The sequence below is a fragment of the Pelophylax lessonae genome (assembly GCF_965119305.1).
Source record: "Pelophylax lessonae genome assembly, chromosome: 2".
NCBI lineage: Eukaryota > Metazoa > Chordata > Amphibia > Anura > Ranidae > Pelophylax > Pelophylax lessonae.
Window position 1 is genome coordinate 679,938,123 of NC_138769.1, and position 18,519 is coordinate 679,956,641.

General features: G+C 41.4%; 1 protein-coding gene across 1 annotated transcript in view; it reads left to right on the forward strand.

The window, feature by feature from the left end:
- MAML2 (mastermind like transcriptional coactivator 2) overlaps positions 1 to 18,519 on the forward strand; it is a 276,987-nt gene that overhangs the window by 72,987 nt on the left and 185,481 nt on the right. The window lies entirely within an intron of this gene.

Sequence of the window (18,519 nt, forward strand, 5' to 3'; positions counted from 1 at the left end):
AATCGTCAGATAAACTGACAGAAGACCCACCTGCTTATGTAAACAAAGCAGGCGAGTCTTCTGTCACACAGGCAGGGAGAGATCAGGAGTTTCAGCTAAGCTACAACCCCGATCTCTTTGTGCCTGTCACAGAACCCTTCCCCCACACAGTGATTAAGCATATTTAGGCACATATTAACCCCTTTGACCACCCCAATGTTAACCCCTTCCCTGCCAGTGTTATTTATACAGTAACAGTGCATAATATCTAGCACTGATTACTGTAGTAATGTCACTGGTCCACAAAAAGTGTCAAAAATGTCAGTTAGGGGTCGGATCTGTCCGCCGCAATGTCGCAGTCCCGCAAAAAAACGCTGATCGCTGCCATTACTAATAAAAACAAAAAAATAAATAGAAATTCCAAAAATCTATCCCGTAGTTTGTAAATGCTATAAGTTTTGCGCAAACCAATTAAAATACGCTTTTTTGGATTTTTTTAAATTAAAAATATGTAGCAGAATACAAATTGGCCTAAACTGATGAAAAAAATTGATTTTTTTTTTTTTTTTATATTGGGAATGTTTTATAGCAGAAAGTAAAAAATATGGCGTTTCTTTTTTTTTTTTTTTTTTTTCAAAACTGTTGCTCTTTTTTTGTTTATAGCGCAAAATCTAAAAACCGCAGAGGTGATCAAATACCACCAAAAGAAAGCTCTATTTGTGGGATAAAAAAGGACAATTGTATGTGGGTACAGCGTCACACAGCCGCACAATTTGTTGTTAAAATAACGCAGTGCTGAATCGCAAAAAATGGCCTGGTCGTTAAGGGGGTAAAACCTTCTGGAGCTGAAGTGGTTAAAATAGAGGTATATGAAAGAATGGCAAACAAGCAGCCATAATGGGCTCATCGGCTATTTCCTGCATGATGGTTTAACCACTTCTGGACCAGAAGGATTTGCCCCCTTAATGACCAGGTACTGCATTACTTTAACCACTTTACCACCGGAGGATTTTGCTGTCTTACGTCCAGGCCACTTTTTGCGATTCGGCACTGTGTGATTTTAACTGACAATTGCGCGGTCGTGTAACGCTGTACCCAAACTAAATTCACGTCCTTTTTTTCCCACAAACAGAGCTTTCTTTTGGTGGTATTTGATCACCTGTGCGATTTTTACTTTTTTGCGCTATAAACAAAAAAAGAGCGTAAATTTTGAAAAAAATAACAATATTTTCCACATTTTTTTTATATGAAATTCCCCCCCAAAAAAATGTAAAAATCAAACTTTTTTTTACATTTTTGGCCAATTTGTTTTCTGCTACCTATGTTTGGTAAAAAAAATCACAATAAGCGTATTTTGAATGGTTTGCGCAAAAGTTATTGCGTTTACTAAGGGAAAGATTTTTGTCATTTTTGGTGTTTTTTTTTTTAACGAGTAATGGCGGCGATCTGCGATTTTTTTTTTTGCGGGACTGTGACATTGCGGTGGACAGATCGGACCATTGACTGACATTTTTGACACTTTCGGGGGTACCAGTGACATTACTGCAGTAATCAGTACTATACATATGCACTGTTACTGTAAAAATGACACTGGCAGGGAAGGGGTTAACTTTATTGGAGAGGGAGGGGTTAATGTATGCCTGGTGCTTACTGACGTGTGTGGGGGGAGGTGACTGAGTGACACAGGCACAGATCGCATGTTCAGCTATGCTGAACCCTGCAATTTGTCACTGCCTGTCACTTAGGAGATCCGCCCACTTTGTTTACACAAGCAGGCGGATCTCCAGACTCAATTCCCCGACGATTGGGGAAGAGCGGTGGCGATCGCCGCTGCTCCTCCCCTGGCCCGACTCCCTCTGTGACTGAACACAGCAGGAGCGAGCCTTCGGCGGTGCGCGAGCGCCGCCCAGAAGGGGAGGAGTCCAGCGACGTAGTACTACGTCGCTGGAAGATATCGAGCCACTTTGCCGCAGTACAGTCAACGTGACTGGTCGGCAAGTGGTTAATGGACAATTGCGCGGGCGTGTGACGCTGTACCCAAATAAAATTGATGTCCTTTTTTTCCCACAAATAGAGCTTTCTTTTGGTGGTATTTGATTTGAATATACGTATTATATTTTGATAAGGTTTCTGTGTAATCCTCAATGTTTCTATTACACATGCTGAGGTCACAGGATTTATAGGTCTACAGCGGACAGACGGAGGCAGTAACTTAGAAGCAGTGAAATCACAAAAGCTGTTGTGATGGTGATGGGCAGATGGTTGAGGCAGACAGGAAGTGCCTATGACAAATAAAAAGGATTTCTGCTTGAAATAATGAACCTTGTTTCCTGCCAGTAATTCCCCAAACCCTCAGCTATGTGAAAACAAGTACAGCGCTGATACTATTTACATACATTTTCTCCTATTTAATACAGTAATGCAAAGTACAGTAAGGCCTCTTGCACACGATACTCCTGTTAGAGCATCTACGTTTTCTGGCGTAATTGTAATGCGCGCATCTTCGCGCATCTTCGCGCTTATGCGCTCGTGCAAATGCGCGGAATTGCGCGTAATTTCGCGCACATTTATTCTAGCGTTCTTGATATGCAATTAGCATTTTGGCTCATTTGAGCGCATTCGCGCGTATTTGCGCGCATCAGGCGTAAATTACTGACCAAAAATGCATATTTTTTGTTCTTACTGAAGTATACGCGGCGCTCATTTACGCGAATGTGTGCATAGGGGCTCTATTTTAGCTCAGAAAAAAAAAAGCTGTACTGAGCATTTTTAAGCTGCAGTGTGCAAGAGGAGGCCTACTCCTGTTTGAGCATCTCGCGGCTTGAAAATGCTCAGTACAGCTTTTTGAGCTAAAATACAGCCCATTAATTGTAATGTGCCTGTGCACACAGGCGCGTAAACAAGCGCTGTGCATTCTTCAGTAAGAACAAAATAGAAAAATCTGCATTTTTGGTCAGTAATTTAAGCCTCAATGCTCGCGAATACTCCTGAATACTCGCAAATACATACAAAAAAAAAAGGTCTGGAAAAAAGTAGATGCTCAAACAGGAGTATCATGTGCAAGAGGCCTAAATGTGTACAGGTTGTAAGTAAGCTATATTATTCAGAATTGATTTTAAAGTGGAGTTCCAGCCACAAAAAAAAAATTTCAACACACATACCCCCGGGACAGTCAGGGCTAGTACATTCCACAATGGATAGCCTCTGATCTGTCCCGGGTTGCACTTACCTTTTAGAAGAAATACTTACTTTTAAAATTTCTTCTCCAGCGCTGCCATCTCAGGTGCGGGCAGCTTGAAGCCAGCGCGATCCTCTTCTGCGTCCTCTTCCGTCCTCTTCGGTCCCACAATGCTCTGCACTGCCCCCGCCGTCACTTCCGGGGCTGCAGCGTCATCCCTGCACAGCTTCTGGGCATGCCCAGAAGCTGTTTAGCAAGGTATGACGGCGCCTGCACCGGAACTGAGGTCAGGGGCCGGTGCAGGCGCATTGATTCCTGGGAACGATGACGTTCAGCTCCCAGGAATCATTGCAAAGCGGAAGTGACGGCGCGGGCCGCGGCCGCCGAGGGAGGAAGTGGAAGAAAGGTGAGTATATTTTTCTGCAATTACAAGGTAAGTAAAAAAAAAAAAAAACAATCGTAATTATCCATTTCTGTTTCAGGTGAGCTATAGCATGCAGATGGCCCAAAATCGACTATGTCGATTTTGTGGCTGGAACTCCGCTTTAACTTGCCTGTCTGGCAGCAGTTTAAAGCGTAACTCCACTTTTGTGGAAAACAAAAATAGCAAAAAAAAAAATTTGATATAGCATAACCACTTCTGGACCGGAAGATTTGCCCCCTTAATGACCAGGCCATATTTTGCGATTCGGCACTGCATTATTTTAACTGACAATTGAGTGGTCGTGCGATGCTGTACCCAAATAAAATTGACGTTCCTTTTTTTCCCACAAATAGAGCTTTCTTTTGGTGGTATTTGATCACCTGTGCGATTTTTATTTTTTGCAATATAAACAAAAAAAGAGCGACAATTCTGAAAAAAAAAAAACAATATTTTTCACATTCTGCTATATAACATTCTCAAAAAAAAAAAAAATTAAAAAATCTAAATTTTTTAACATTTTAGGCCAATTTCTTTTCTGCTACACATTTTTGGTAAAAAAAAAAAAATAATCGCAATAAGCGTATTTTGATTGGTCTGCGCAAAAGTTATCACGTCTACTAACTACGGGAAAGATTTATGTCATTTTTATTGTTTTTTTTACTAGTAATGGCGGCGATCTGCGATTTTTAGCGGGACTGCGACATTGCGGCGGACAGATCAGACACCTAACTGACATTTTTGACACTTTTGGGGGTACCAGTGACATTACTAAAGTAATCAGTGATAAAAATATGCACTGTTACTGTAATATTGACACTGGCAGGGAAGGGGTTAACCCTATGGGTGATCAGTGGGTTAAATGTGAGCCTAGGGGAGTGATTCTAACTGTGGGGGGGGGGGGCGTGGCTTGTGAAATGATCATAGAGACCTCTGATCCTATATAGAAGGATTACATGGGCTCTGTGATCATTCCAGGGCGAAGGACGGTCAGCTGTGTTTACAACAGCTGACGGTTCTCTCTCAGTGGGGAGCAATTGCGGGTGTCAGGCGGCAATCGGAGCCGCCTGGCCGCTGCATCGGCTTCCCCGCTGCCTGTCTACGTCAGTTTGCGCAGGAGGGCCGCACTGCCACAGTAAAAAGGCGTCGGGCGGTCCGGAAGCGGATATACAACTGCTACACATGCCAAATGCAAATTCATTACAATATAGCAAGCAGGAGGGAGTACAGAAAGCCTCTAAGTCCCGGTTCACACTTCTGCGATGAGGGAACGATGCGGGAACGCTGCAAATATGCAGCGTGATCCCGCATCGCATCCGCACCCCTGGCAGTTCACACTGCCATATGCGATACGCAGGGGGTGTCAATTAAAAGTTAACGACACCCCCAGTTGCGATCGCATATCGCAGTGCGATCTGCAAGTTCGCACAGAATCGGATCGCACAAGTGTGAACCACTATGCGATCCTATTCTGCTGTGGATAAAAAAAGGGTCAGGTGCGTGTTTAGTGCGGATGCGGTGCGAATTCAACCATACAAAGTGTATGGCTGAAATTTGCACCGCACATGAGATCGCATGTAATTTAGGAGCAGTGCGCTCCAAATTACATGCGATCTCCGTGATCGCACAAATGTGAACCGGGGCTAAAAATGTCATTCCCTGCATGTGTGAAGAACTCTGTACCATATGTCAGATTTCAAGCATCCACTGCAACAAAAATGTTTTTTTTTGGGATACCTCCTAAGGGTTAATCACTTCTAAAAAGATGCAGACACTGCAACTTTCCTCATCAGAGCACAGAAAGCTGATTAATGCGGTGTTCCACCCATTTTTTTGACGGTCCAATTACTCTCATAGCAAGAAGTTTCCAGGCACTCCCTGGGTAACTTATGTATGGGAGGGTGGGAGCAATTGCTATCCGGTGAGCCACAATCAGTGTCATTTTGCTGCCCCACAGCCACCATCCCCAGCACACTGTGGCATTCGGCACACTTGTCGTCCCCAATCCGGTTTTTCCACCTCGGACAGTGCCAGTGCCTGACTCGGGACCCGGTGTGGTACGTACTTTTTGTTCCTGATTTTAATCAATAAACTAAGTTTCCATACATTGACCACTGCATCTGCATCCTCCTTGGATTACCATAGTGTTTTCATGTGCCCTGCCAATGTATGTTGTATACCAATTACTCTCATGCCCATCCTGAATGATGTAATAAATAGCAATCATTTTTTTTATTTGTACATACCTTTTTTAACTTTTATTCTGCAGCACTTCCTGCTGCGGCCGCCTAGGCGAGTACGTCACTGGGCGATTTACAAGGGCTCCTGGGATAGCGGCATCATTTATCCCAGAAGTCCTTGCAAATCGCCTAGTGACTAAATCTCGCGTTATTTCCAGACCGGAAATGACACGAATGGGATGTCATGATTGACAGGTTGCTATAGCAATTGGCCGCCGCCATTATTATGGCAACCTGTCGAGAAGACAGAGAGCCTTTCAGTGTGCAGGCGTGAGATCAGGAGGTGCATGCTGGGTAGCCAGCGGCACCGAATCCTGGAAATCAAGAGAAGAAGGCTTCAGATGCCCACAGATGACATGGAACCTGCCTGCTTCTGAGATCTGGTTAGTCTTCAAATATTTTAACACAAACTACAGGGACTACACATAGGACATGTTCCAACTGTTGCTGGATATGTTTAAACAAGTACAGAGGAGTGTTTAAAAAAAAAAAAGAATTGGGGGACTGGAACTCCGCTTTAAATGAATTTGTATAACCGTATGGTGCGCTGTTTCTATTTGTTCATCAGTAGGTTTGATACTCAGTATGATGGGTTATCTTTTGATATAGTTTTATTTTCACAATTGTATTAGATCACTCATGATGAACAAATATGAGTGAGATGATGAGTGAGTTTGCGGTGGAGGAACTTGACTGGCCTTCACTTCACGAGTCCTGACCTCAACCCGATAGAACACCTTTGGGATAAATTAGAGCGGAGACTGCGAGCCAAGCCTTCTCTCCAACATCAGCGCCTGACCCCACAAATGTGATCCTGGAAGAATGGTCAAACATTCCCATAGACACACTCCTAAACCTTGTGGACAGCCTTCCCAGAAGAGTTGAAGCTGTTATAGCTGCAAAGGGTGGGCCAACTCAATATTGAACCCTACCGACTAAGACTGGGATGCCATTAAAGTTCATGTGCGTGTAAAGGCAGGCGTCCCGATACTTTTGGTAATGTAGTGTATATTACCTCTATATTTACAGGTATGCTTTTACATACAAAACTATCCTTTGCTGATAGGGACACTTTAGAGCCCAATTCCATCACGACTAGAGCAGGTTCCATAGCCCTTCACTTTGTCATGTCACCAAGAGACAGTCCACCACCATAGTTTGAGGACACTCCATCTACCGGGGATGCGGAGGATCAGGTAAATAAAACTGGGTCTCATCTTTCCTGGAATAAATTAGCTATGAACCCTTGCTGTGCGGACCCAGCCGCACTGCAAGGAATAATTTAAAATATTCCTGGAGTGAGACTTTAATAGTAAATACAGTTGGAAAAATAGATTTCTCCTGCACCTGTTACCCTATCTAAGGAAGTGCCTATCCAATGGTCCTCCATGCAGAATCAAGAAGTTTTAACAAAATGATCCAGGAGGAAAAACAGAGAGCCTGGACTAATTGGTATGGGCAGTCTGTATCACATGTGCTATTTTGTAGTCTGACCATACTTTAATAGGAGAATCTGTTTTTGTTCAGAAAAACAATCCCATCCAGGTCAACTTTATATTTCGCAAGCAGCATAGTAGCTTACTTGTAGATTCTTACAGAGCTTCTAGTCTACAGATACTAACTCAGGCCAAGCCAGGGCTAGGAAGTGAAAGGCTCAGTCCACTCACATGACCAGTTGTGATTAGAGATATTTCACCATCGACAACCCTTTAGAGTGACCCATCTCATCAAAAATAAAGTTCTCAGAGTAGAACAATGCTGGGGTGCCTATAATTTGACCTTGTGCACTGTGCACACATCTGGAAAACGCAGTGACTTGCTTTTACAAATGTAATGAGGTAAGAATTTTAGGAAGTCTTGTCCACCAAAATAGCTGGCTTCTGATTAAAATAGAAGGCCATTTATAGCAACAATAATCCATAATTTATATACAAAAATAAGTTCACAAGAACATTTCTTGTCCATAGTGATTGATGAGCCTCCAACCATCTATTCTGCAAGGCAGAGATGAAAACGCAGCAAAAACTGACTGGAATAATATGAGTTAGTGTGACGCTCAAAAGGGTATCAATCCAAAATCATAACTGGCCCAACAGATTTCGTTACACTAACATCATCAGGAGCGGCCTGTCAGTGTGATGAAACGCATTGGGAAGAGCTTGTTTCGTGCCGCTTCCGAACTTCCAGTATATGGAACGTAGATGGTTACTGGAAACTGTCTATGCACTGTAGCTTGCTATACAAACATCTAACTATGTAAGTGCATTTTTATTGCTTTTTAAACTTCAATAAATGGTATTACAGTATTTGGGGCCCTCTCTGGTCTGCTTTTATCTCCTCCACAAGCACATATCTTTGTTTGGAGCATAACATCGGGAATCGCCCTGCAGATTGGAGGGCCCTGCATGTGGAAGCACCCACATACAAGCGTATTTGACCGGCTTATAATAAATAAGAGGTCAACAAGCTCTCGTGAGTGTGGCCCTAAAAGGGGGGAAGCACAGAGTGGGCCACATGTAGCCCTGAAGATTGATATCTATGCACATGTCACTTTATTTATTATTGCATTGCTATGTTGCTATAGGCATCAAGGCATTTCCTTGTTAGCTGAACTAAAAGCAGCAATACTCATCTCTGTTCCAACAGTCCGATGCCCGTGAGGTCATTCGTCAGCGCCGACATCTTCTGCCTGGCTTTTTTCGGGCGCTGGTCTACACCCATCTTGATTGGCTGGTGCAGGGTGAGCTCACTCCCATGCATGAGCAGGAGTCATTCATCCCAGCACACTGGCAGGAACGAAAACGGGGCTGCACATGCGCAGCTCTGTGTACATTATTTAGGGGAATGTAATGTGCAGCTGTGTGTACATTATGTAGGGGAATGTAATGCGCAGCTCCGTGTACATTATGTAGGGGAATGTAATGCGCAGCTCCGTGTTTATTATGTAGGGGAATGTAATGCGCAGCTCCGTGTTTATTATGTAGGGGAATGTAATGCGCAGCTCCGTGTACATTATGTAGGGGAATGTAATGCGCAGCTCCGTGTACATTATGTAGGGGAATGTAATGCGCAACTCCGTGTACATTATGTAGTGGAATGTAATGCGCAGCTCCGTATACATTACGTAGGGGAATGTAAGCAGGCAGGTACGTTTATTTTATGCGGAATAGACATTGCAGGTCTCTTCTGCAATAAAGAGCCTGCCTGTTGGCAAAAGATAAGACAATGCATTTAGTTCCTCTCTAATACATAAGCCAAAGAACTACTTGCGTAGTGCTTATACATGTTAAGTTGATTTTTTTTTCTAAGAAATTGAGATTTCCTACAAGGTTACATGGTGTGTAGTCGATGAGAGATTTTACAGACACATTTTCAACATATTTCAGAATTTGCTGAGTGTTGGAATGTGTGTGGCGCTAGACGTTGTGGTTCCCAATGGCCTCGTAAAATGTAATAAAGAAATGTAAAGACGAAGTATTTACATGGAGCCGCTCTGTCCGATGCATGTATAGAGGATCTGTGTGGAGTGGGGACACCGTGCTGCTACGGTTTTGTTGAGGGAAGTCTGTCTGGTGCACTGGCTGGTAATGACTTCTTCGGGAGGAATTGTGCTCTGGCTCTAGGAATAAACTACATTGACAATCTAAAGAGACCCTGACGCCAGACCACCATTTATTTCACCAACAATCTTCCCATAAGATTAAATGTGCATTTAACATATTTTAGGCATTTTATATACCTGGAAAATCCTCCCTTGTGTAGATACCAAAAGCTCTTGAGATTGCTGCTGGTTGCTACCATTTTGGATGTGATATCAGCAGCCCCAGCAGACTAAGCTGCCGCTAGGTTGACTCTCTATAGCAGGAATCTGTAAACAAAGGGCCGTTTTACTGTCATTCAGGCTTTGGTGGGGCCAGACTGTGGCCCTGTGGGAGTCGAAAATGCCCTGGCATCAGTGGGAGTAAACAATGCCCCATTCGTTTTAGCAGGAGAAATAGTGCCCCATTGTTGTATCAGTGGAAGGAATGGCGCCCCATTATTGGTGTCAGTTGGAGGAATAGTGTCACATCATTGGTGTCAGTAGGAGGAATAGTGCCCCTATCACTGGTGTCAGTTGGAGGAATAGTGTCCTATCATTGGTATCCATGCGATGAATAGTGCCCCATCATTGATGTTAGTTAAGTTTAGGCTTTTTGTACATGTAAGTTAGTGTTGTGTTTTTAATTGAGCGTGCAAATGCCACCTGCAGGCTGTAAACAGGTAGTGCCAGCATGGATATTTATATTTTAAGATGCTTTTAAATTAAACAAAATACTTTTAGTTACTTTTAGGCTTTTTGTACATGTAACTTAGTGTTGTGTTGTTAATTGAGCATGCAGATGTGTAAAATACCACTTGCAGGCTGTAAACAGGTAGTGCCAGCATGGATATTCGATTTTAAGATGCTTTTAAATTGATAGTGCCCCATCACTGATGTCAGTGGGAGGAATAGTGCCCTATCATTGGTGTCAGTGGGATGAATAGTGCCCCATCATTGGTGTCAGTGGGAGGAATGGTGCCCCATCACTGATGTCAGTTGGAGGAATAGTGCCCCATCATTGGTGTCAGTTGAAGAAATGGTGCCCCATTGTTAGTATCACTGGGAGGAATAGTGCCCTATCATTGGTGTCAGTGGGAGGAATGGTACCCCATCACTGATGTCAATTGGAGGAATAGTGCCCCATCATTGGTGTCAGTTGGAGGAATAGTGCCCCATCATTGGTGTCAGTTGGAGGAATAGTGCCCATCATTGGTGTCAGTTGGAGGAATAGTGCCCCATCATTGGTGTCAGTTGGAAAAATAGTGCCCCATCATTGGTGTCAGTTGGAGGAATAGTGCCCCATCACTGATGTCAGTTGAAGGAATAGTGCCCCATCACTGATATCAGTGGGAGGAATAGTGTCGCATCATTGGTGTCAGTTGGAGGAATAATTCTCCACCTCTGATATCAGTGGGAGGAATAGTGCTCCATAAGTGGTGTCAGTTGGAGGAATAGTGCCCCATCATTGGTGTCAGTGAGAGGAGTAATGTCCCATCATTGGTGTCAGTTGGAGGAATTGTGCCCCATCACTGGTGTCAGTGAGAGGAATAATGTCCCATCATTGGTGTCAGTTGGAGGAATTGTGCCCCAAGGGCTGGATAAAGGCATACAAATGGCCTCAGTTCGGAAACCCTTGCGCTTTTGTATTCCCCTTCACTCCAACCTTGACAGCTACATAAAGGGTTATATAGAGAGGTAAGGGAAGCTGCAGATGAGCTGGGCCAGCATACAGTATTTATACAATCCCAGAAGAGAGGTGGATTATAACAAGCAAGGAGGGAATTTCCTGCTGTGCTAGGAAATTGACTTTTTAGGAGCGTTTCAACAGAAAAACAGCCCAACGCGCCTAAACGCGTCTAAATGCATACATTTATTTCAGTGGCTAAAAAAAAAATGCTTTGGCCAATGGAATAAATGAACGCCCGAATGCTTGACACACCTAAACACATTTGCAAAACGGGCTTCAGGTGGATTTTTTACACTGCCCGGAGAAAGGGCGTTAGGAAGAGCTGGGCCCAGTGTGCATGAGGCCTAAAAATCCGGGAGAGGTAACAGCTTTGCATTAAAGTGTACCAGTTACTTCTACAAACACTATTAGTATTTAGTAGAATGTTCACCTTACTTAATCTTCCAGGGCAACATGAGGATATGCCTAGCACTCCGTATTTACTTAGTGGCTGGATGAAACTCCTTTGAAACCATTCCAACGGCGTCTTGATTTGTTTTTCATGAATCAAGGTTGTCTGCCTTTGTGTCCTTTCTTTTATCAGCATATGTTTCAAAAAAAGCTTTAATAAAATAAAAAAAACACAATTTTTTTTTAGTAGTCTTTGAAATGTGCTAAGATGTGGTTGAATGTTTTCAAAGAGTGACAAGATTGCTGATGTGGCAAACATTAGTTAAACATTCCCACATTCTTCCCCCCTTTTCGTCTACAGAAAGTAGATCCGACTTTCTAGACCCATGCCATTTACTTTAGTTAAACAGGGTAATGAGAAACATTAAAGAGGCTGGGCACCTCTTGGATTGGTGACAGGCCATTTTTCTCAGGGGATGAGTAAATATCAGGGTCTTCCCAGGAAGATTTGCACATAAAACCATGAGAGACTATTAGTCATTGTCCATTGAAAGCTATAGTTTCACATACAAATGGAAATGTGTTTCTAAAGTTGACATCATTTGACGCTCTTTGTCCTTGATGCAGGATAAAACCCAATGTCCCTGGCTCTCAACCCCAAAATTATTACTCCACCTAATACACTACCAAAAGTATTGGGACGCCTGCCTTTACACGCACATGAACCTTAATGGCATCCCAGTCTTAGTCCGTAGGGTTCAATATTGAGTTGGCCCACCCTTTGCAGTTACTGTATAACAGCTTCAACTCTTCTGCGAAGGCTGTCCACAAGGTTTAGGAGTGTGTCCATGGCAATGTTTGACCATTCTTCCAGAAGTGCACTTGTGAGGTCAGGCATTGATGTAGATGAGAAGGCCTGGCTCACAGTCTCCACTCTAATTCATCCCAAAGGTGTTCTATCGGGTTCACATCAGTGCCTGACCATCACAAATGCGCTTCTGGAAGAATGGTCAAACATTCCCATAGACATACTCCTAAACCTTGTGGACAGCCTTCCCAGAAGAGTCGAAGCTGTGATAGCTGCAAAGGATGGGCCAACTCAGTATTGAACCCTACAGACTGAGACTGGGATGCCATTAAAGTTCATGTGCGTGTAAAGGCAGGCGTCTCAATACTTTTGGCAATATAATGTATCTTTAATCCATGGTATAGTTCCTGCACCTCAAAATCCTATAACCTCATGCTACATTTCATACCCAAAGCCCTCATTACTCCCTATTTACAGGAAGGCTTCCCCAACCCAAATCCTACAACCAGATACAGTGCCTTGCGAAAGTATTCGGCCCCCTTGAACTTTGCGACCTTTTGCCACATTTCAGGCTTCAAACATAAAGATATAAAACTGTAATTTTTTGTGAAGAATCAACAACAAGTGGGACACAATCATGAAGTGGAACGAAATTTATTAGATATTTCAAACTTTGTTAACAAATAAAAGACTGAAAAATTGGGCGTGCAAAATTATTCAGCCCCTTTACTTTCAGTGCAGCAAACTCTCACTAGAAGTTCAGTGAGGATCTCTGAATGATCCAATGTTGACCTAAATGACTAATGATGATAAATAGAATCCACCTGTGTGTAATCAAGTCTCCGTATAAATGCACCTGCACTGTGATAGTCTCAGAGGTCCATTTAAAGCGCAGAGAGCATCATGAAGAACAAGGAACACACCAGGCAGGTCCGAGATACTGTTGTGGAGAAGTTTAAAGCCGGATTTGGATACAAAAAGATTTCCCAAGGTTTAAACATCCCAAGGAGCACTGTGCAAGCGATAATATTGAAATGGAAGGAGTATCAGACCACTGCAAATCTACGAAGACCTGGCCGTCCCTCTAAACTTTCAGCTCATACAAGGAGAAGACTGATCAGAGATGCAGCCAAGAGGCCCATGATCACTCTGGATGAACTGCAGAGATCTACAGCTGAGGTGGGAGACTCTGTCCATAGGACAACAATCAGTCGTATACTGCACAAATCTGGCCTTTATGAAAGAGTGGCAAGAAGAAAGCCATTTCTTAAAGATATCCATAAAAAGTGTTGTTTAAAGTTTGCCACAAGCCACCTGGGAGACACACCAAACATGTGGAAGAAGGTGCTCTGGTCAGATGAAACCAAAATCAAACTTTTTTGGCAACAATGCAAAACGTTATGTTTGGCGTAAAAGCAACACAGCTCATCACCCTGAACACACCATCCCCACTGTCAAACATGGTGGTGGCAGCATCATGGTTTGGGCCTGCTTTTCTTTCTTCAGCAGGGACAGGGAAGGTGGTTAAAATTGATGGGAAGATGGATGGAGCCAAATACAGGACCATTCTGGAACAAAACCTGATGGAGTCTGCAAAAGACCTGAGACTGGGACGGAGATTTGTCTTCCAACAAGACAATGATCCAAAACATAAAGCAAAATCTACAATGGAATGGTTCACAAATAAACATATCCAGGTGTTAGAATGGCCAAGTCAAAGTCCAGACCTGAATCCAATCGAGAATCTGTGGAAAGAACTGAAAACTGCTGTTCACAAACACTCTCCATCCAACCTCACTGAGCTCGAGCTGTTTTGCAAGGAGGAATGGGCAAAAATTTTAGTCTATCGATGTGCAAAACTGATAGAGACATACCCCAAGCGACTTACAGCTGTAATCGCAGCAAAGGTGGCGCTACAAAGTATTAACTTAAGGGGGCTGAATAATTTTGCACGCCCAATTTTTCAGTTTTTTATTTGTTAAAAAAGTTTGAAATATCCAATAAATTCATTCCACTTCATGATTGTGTCCCACTTGTTGTTGATTCTTCACAAAAAATTACAGTTTTATATCTTTATGTTTGAAGCCTGAAATGTGGCAAAAGGTCGCAAAGTTCAAGGGGGCCCAATACTTTCGCAAGGCACTGTACCTAAAGGGGAAGTTCGCCTTTTTACTGAAAATGAAAAAGTGAAATAACTTCAAATATCTTTGAAAATAGTGGCCGTGATGCCACGAACTGCCGAGGTAGCAGTTTCTTCACCGCAATACACAGCAATGGAATGAGTATCTATCATAATGCGCACAACGGCAATCGCTCATTGGTCAGCATAACGATGTGACCGTGCTGCCCAATGAGAAGCGCCTCTGAGGCTTCTTTTTTTTGATAAGGTGTCCCTGAATAAAGAAGCACTTATCAGTGCTCATTGCGGTCATGCTGACAGATAGGTGGTTGCCATTGCGAGCATTGTGAAGGATACTCACTCTCTTGGGCTAAGTATTATATGGTAAGGTTCACCTTTTCGTTAAATGGTGAACCTAAAAGAAGACCTAGAGACTGTGTCCCAAAAAAGGGTAAGTAGAGGACAAAGGACTAGTCACCAGATTTACTCCCTGCAGTTGATCTTGAATGGCTGATTTACCTTACTTAATTCTGCAGGGGGAAATTTACCAAAACTGGAGCAGCTGTGTAATCAATCCGCTTCTAACTTCACCTTGTTCAGTAAGGCCCCCTTCACACTATCCGTCCGTTTTTCTCAGCGGGGGATCGAGCCGCCAATCCCCTGCTGAGCAGAAGGATGACAGCTGTGTTTCCGCGCTGTGTGCGGAGACACAGCTGTCAGTTCCCCATGCATCTCTATGGGGGAAATCGGATCATCCGCTGGACGGATGGAAAATAGGGTTTCCATCCGTCCAGATTTGACGGATCGGATCAGATCGGATGTCAGCGGACATGTCTCCACTGACATCCGATCCCCCATAGAGATGCATGGGGGGACCGTTTGATCCGCCGAAAAAACGGACAGGCGGATCTGAATGGTCCTCCTGTGTGAAAGGGGCCTTAAGCTTTGAAAAATAAAGCTTTGGGCTTATTGGTCACCATACACTGCTGCTCCACATTCTTTCTGATTCGGTCTTAGTAAATTCCTTTGCTTGTGCATAGAGGAAAGGATCGGGGCTTTGCATCCTCACAGCTTCCCCACTGATTACTGGTGACCTGTGGCGTAATAATAAAGCAGAATCAATAGAGGTGGGTACAGTAAGGATCAAAAGAATGAATGAGGTAGAAGCAGGGAGATCCTTGCACTACTAGTCGCCAGGTACAGATTACCCTGCAGCAAAGAGGACAGTAGGGACATAACATCTCACTCCAAATCTTGTGAGACTAGTGATCAGAGGCAGCAGTGCCTTAGATGATCACACGCTACGGCTGTGCAGCTATAAGGTTAAAGAACATGAGCTTTATGCCCCGTACACACGTACCGATCGTCGGCCGAACGATCGGCCGTCTTTTGTCCAGGGCTGTCGTGTCTGTTGAAAATTGCAAAAGACTGCACACGAATTTTGTCGGCCAACAACAGCAGAAGTGATGTCATGTGATGGTTAACTTTCCTTGTCTTTTTTATTTTCTGAGCATGCTCAGTCTTGCTAATCTGCTGTCTGTCGGCCGAATTCTGTACTGACTGGCGAACAATCGGCCGTTCTGGTGTTGGCCAACAAAAATTTTAATGCCTGCACGACAGATTCTGTTCGGCCAAAAATGTGCTGTCGGCTGTCGGAAGCATCATACTAACAAGCGAAAATATTCGGCCGACGATCGGTACGTGTGTACGGGGCATTAGGCTCCATTCACACACGCTTGAAGTTCAAAGCTCCGAAACACTGGAGGAGAAAAAAAATCTAATTTTCTATATGAAGTTGGTTCACACCTCCGCTCCAAGTCGCCTGAAGACAAACACCTGAAGCTCAAAAAATAATTTTTTCTATACCTCAAATTGGGCAAATTTGCGCATTTTTGGCGCATTTTTATTCCCATAGAAATAAAAAATGCGCATTCGCATGTTGTCGCACTTTATGTCGCACATTTTTGCACGATCTTCTGCTCAAATGCAAAAAAAAGTTTAAAAAAAAAAGAATAATATATGAATAAATAAATGTAAAATAAATACACAAATAACTAAAAATCATCGTAAATAAATAGTAAATTAATAATATGTAATAATACATAAATAACCCCTAACCTTAAAAAATATATTAAATAAATTATTATTAACAATAATAATAAAATAATGAACACCCAAACAAAAACAAAAAAAATTAATAATAATCATAATTATTTATTTAAATTTGTGTTAGTGTGCTTAGTTATTTATTACTATTTTTTATTATTATTATTTATGTATTTCATTTTTTTAAGGATTAGGGTTTACGGTCCGGGATTCATTATTTGTTAGACCATACTGTTCATTTATTAATTTAATATTTATCTATGATTTATTTTTATTTATGTATTTATTTTACATTTATGTATTCATTTATTATTATTATTAGCAGTAGTAGTATTTAACACCCTAACCACAGTAAATAATAAATAATCCTAACCCTGATGGAAAAGCTAAAAAAAAGCTTAAATCATCATAAATAAATAAATATGTAATAATACATAAATAATTAACCCCTAACCTTAAAAAAATATATTAAATAAATTATTATTAACAATAATAATAATAATAATAATAATAAAATAATAAACACCCAAACAAAAACAAAAAAAATAATAATTATTTATTTAAATTTGTGTTAGTGTGCTTAGTTATTTATTACAATTTTTTTTATTATTTATGTATTTCATTTTTTTAAGGGTTAGGGTTTACGGTCAGGGATTTATTATTTATTAGACCATACTGTTCATTTATTAATTTAATATTTATATATGATTATTTTTATTTATGTATTTATTTTACATTTATTTATTCATTTATTATTATTATTATTAGCAGTAGTAGTAACCACAATAAATAATAAATAATCCTAACCCTGATGGAAAAGCTAAAAAAAGCTGAAATCATCATAAATAAATAATAAATTAATAATATGTAATAATACATAAATAATTAACCCCTAACCTTAAAAATATATTAAATAAATGATTATTATTAATAATAATATAATAATAATAATAAAATAATAATAAACACCCAAACAAAAAAAACAAAAATTAATAATAATCATAATTATTTATTTAAATTTGTGTTAGGGTGCTTAGTTATTTATTACTATTTTTTTTATTATTATTATTATTTATGTATTTCATTTTTTTAAGGGTTAGGGTTTATGGTCAGGGATTCGTTATTTATTAGACCATACTGTTCATTTATTAATTTAATATTTATCTATGATTATTTTTATGTATGTATTTTACATTTATTTATTCATTTATTATTATTAGTAGTAGTAGTAGTAGTATTAACACCACAATAAATAATAAAAAAACCTAACCTGATGGAAAAGCTAAAAAAAGCTGAAAAACCAAGCAACAAATGATGCAACAGATGGCTAACAAAAGAACACCAAAACTCTAAAACACTGTAAAAAACACGCATATAATTGTGCCAAAGTCGCGCATAAAAACGCGTAAAAAATCACCGTAAAAAATGCTCAAAGGCGCTACACTCGGGTATGAATGCAGCCTTAAGCACAGAAAGTGCATCGCTATTTTTCAGAACACACTGAAGAATAAAAAGTAAATGATTTCTCTACATAAGCACAGTTAACATTTCTAGATGTCTAAATGATGGCATATTTTGAGTTTCGCTCTGCTGTATTGAATGCAGTTAAGCTGCTCCTGTCAGACCCTCTTGTTAAAGTGAACTCTGCCGTTCATTGGGCGGAAGTTTTGCCTGCCTTCCTTACCCATCGTGGATGACATGATCTCACGTCACTTTATGAAGAGCATAGAGAAAGCAGCTTGTCATTTTCGCAGCGTGCACACCCATTGTAGGAGTCATTGGATGGAACGGTGCCCCATGGGCTGGGCCACTTCCAGACTCCAAGGCCACAGTTTGGAGACCACTTTATACAGACCATATTTAACCACTTGCCTACTGCCCAGGCCCAGGTCAAATACCACTTTGCTGCCCAGGCCAAATTTCAGCTTTTAGCGCTGTCGCACTTTGAATGACAATTGCGCGGTCATGCTACACTGTACTCATGACATTTTTATCATTTTTTTTTTCACAC